Source organism: Rhinolophus sinicus, chromosome 18 (genome assembly GCF_057876585.1).
Source record: "Rhinolophus sinicus isolate RSI-liver-muscle chromosome 18, RSI-T2T, whole genome shotgun sequence".
Classification (NCBI taxonomy): domain Eukaryota; kingdom Metazoa; phylum Chordata; class Mammalia; order Chiroptera; family Rhinolophidae; genus Rhinolophus; species Rhinolophus sinicus.
In genome coordinates this window covers 68,784,776-68,787,866 of record NC_142518.1, presented here as the reverse complement: position 1 = coordinate 68,787,866, position 3,091 = coordinate 68,784,776, and the positions used below count along the sequence as shown (strand labels likewise).

General features: G+C 44.2%; 1 pseudogene; it reads left to right on the top strand.

The window, feature by feature from the left end:
• The first annotated feature begins 1,418 nt into the window (after positions 1-1,418).
• On the top strand, positions 1,419-2,686 carry LOC148754647 (eukaryotic translation initiation factor 1 pseudogene; annotated as a pseudogene).
• The last annotated feature ends 405 nt before the right edge of the window (positions 2,687-3,091 follow it).

The following is a 3,091-nucleotide window of genomic DNA, read 5'->3' as shown; positions in this document are numbered from 1 at the left end:
GATATGTTCATAAATAATGTTTCATAGAGTCAAGTCAAATAAGAGATGCTTTAAAAACTCTAAATAAATACGTGGCTGTATGAGATAAGCCAGATGACATAAAACACAGCCTGTGTAAGAATTCCACGTGCATAGTATTATAAGAAATCAAAAGTATTCTATTGACAGAAGATAGGTGGTTGCTTGGGGACAGGGCATGATGAGGAAGAGGGTGGTCTGCATGTAGAGAATTGAAAATGTGATGTCTTAGGAGTGTAGTCATAATGATATTTCAGAATATCTGGTTATTAACCAGGAACATTGCCGGGTATCATTAGAGCACAGAAGCAATTATCATTTTATAAAATTCTAAATTTTTATAGCCGGCATTTTAAATTAACATTTGGAAAATTTCAGGCTCTTGAAAAAATTTCATTGTAGAATGGGTACCAGAGATCCATGGTTACCGGAGAAGACGCCACGTTAAGATCTCAAATTGCTAGGAAGACCCAACTAACCACGTATTTTCACATTCATTTGAAACGCAGGGATCATTATTATTTATACAGTCAGAAAAGTATATGCACATTTTGTGCAAATGCATGTTAAGATCAAGTCCTTCGTCAGGCTGGACAATTCGTAGTGTCAGACAAAAGAAACCTTCTCAAAGATGGGCCTCAGGGCTATTACAAAGCATGTAGCCTCTGATGGAATGACATTCCACTGCTAAACCTCTTCCCCCAGGATGAGATCAAAGTAGCTTCTCTACTTTTAACCTAATTTGTGACCCTCACAGGAGCGATTCCCCTCCATGCTTTTGTTCAGATGTATGAACTCACTTGAGCCAGGTGTCAGATCCTGCCAGGGATGTGACGTGTTAGGGTCTCCTGAGGATGGCTGCCCTTGAACCTGGAGCGGAAGCCTCAGTTGCCATCAGGACACTGATGCTCACAACCTGCCTCCTTCAGACACCTGATATGAGCTCGGCCACTGGCATGAGGAGCTGCACGGGGAGAGACAGATCCAGCAAGCACTGTGCGAGATTTTGATTTTGTGAGAACCACTAGGCTATGGGTTTACCCACGTGTCATCAGCGCATCAGTGCACAGCGATCCTGTGGCTTAAGCATTCTTATCCCCATTTGACAGAGGGGGAATCTTTGCTCAGAGAGAGTCATTGCCCATTTTATCTCCTGTGCCCCTGCCTTTAGAAGAAGAGTGCTCTAGGACACCACACTCACTGGGGCCAGGCGGGACCACTATGGGTTTACCTACAATACCACTGGGGCTTTGATCCCCAAAGTGGGAAAGAGATGGCTTGGATCTAGATCCCTTTGTCTTCCCACGCCCCAGGGTGTTTCAGCACCCACTGCTGGGACCCAGATCTTGTCAGCAGATCAGGTCTGTCTCCATTAAAATGTCGTCATTGTCCTCAACACAATGACGTCAGGATTCTATGGGAATCATGATGCTGAGGCAGGTCCTCAAAACCAGAAACACCTGCCATCTGAAAGCCATCAGTTGCAGCGTCCTGAAAAGCTGCACCTTGTCAGCCACCCAACACCAAGGGTTCTGTCATCAGCATGCAGAGCTCTGCTATTCAAATAACATAAAAATCCATGAGTTGCCAGCCCGTGTTTGACATTTCCTGCATCGATCCGTGCATCCAACCATCCCTTCATTAGTTAACAGACATTAGCCCCAACACTTGGATGGTGTCCATCCCTTTGGTTGTGTTCCCCCGCATTTCCACTGAAATTACACTTACCAACTCAATAACCTCCTTTTGCCCCAGTCACTGAGCCACCGCCGAGGACTCAGCAACCTCTGCCTTGAACCCCCTCGCTTCCTTACCCTCCGTCCCGCCTGCCCGCCTTCTCCTGCTGCCGCCTTCTGCAGTCCGTTTCCACCGAGGAATAGGAATCCTATCCTTTGTCGGCTATCCGGAGCCTCCACTCTTTCGACCTCTTTGCTGATGCAAGTAAGGCTGATGACCTGCTTCCTGTTGGCACAGAGGGTTATATCCATATAAGAATTCAATAGAGAAATGGCAGGAAGTCCCTTACTGCTGTCCAAGGGATCGCTGATGATTATGATAAAAAGAAACTAGTGAAGGCGTTTAAGAAGAAATTTACCTGCAATGGCACTGTAATTGAGCATCCAGAATTCGGAGAAGTAATTCAGCTTCAGGGTGACCAGCGCAAGAACATATGTCAGTTCCTCAGACACTGGACTGGCTAAGGGGGACCAGCGGATGGTTCATGGGTTCACTGAAGCTTAAGTGAGGATTTCCTTGCAATGAGTAGAATTTCCCTTCTGTCCCTTGTCACAAGTTTAAAAACCTCACAGCTTGTACAATGTAACCATTTGGGGTCTGCTTTTCACTTAGACTAGTGTAACTACTTCATGCAATAAACTGAGAAGAACCAAAAAAAAAAAAAAAAAAACACCCTCCTTTGGTCACACGTGTATATCAAGAATATTGAACTGATTTTCCAAATGGAGACAAACACGTATTTTCTCAAGAGGAAAGGATTTCCTTCCCCCAGGACGGAATTCAATGGCTTGGATATAGACAGGATTATATCGCAGTAGGATCAATTACAGTACATTAAATGCAGAGTTGTAAAATGCCTTCCACAGACACAGTCAGAGAACAGTTAAGACTGAGCTTTAGATCATGGGCTTTCAAATGATATAGCTCAAACTTTTGTTTCACTGAAAAGATTTTGCAAATATGTTTAGCGCATGTTAGAAATAAACTTTATGGTCACTTTGGTAATCTCTGTCTTATCTGTTTATTTCATCTCAAGGGATTATGGAGTATGGAATAAAATCACCTGAAATTATGTTGTTTCAACTCCACCATGGTTAAGTATGCTGTCTAAGAGCATTGTCTAACGTGCTGTATTTAGACAGTATAATGGTGGTCAAGGGGAACTCTCGCATTTTCCTGACTGTTAAGTCTGTGGACCCTGAGAAGTAATATACCTACTAAGAAGGGCTCCTGGTGGCTATCTGAGCTCAGACTTAAAAGCAGAGCCTAGCAGTCATTTCTACACAGGGGCCTCAGGCAAACTGCACTTCAGGTAGAAGCCTGCCCTGAGCTGCCT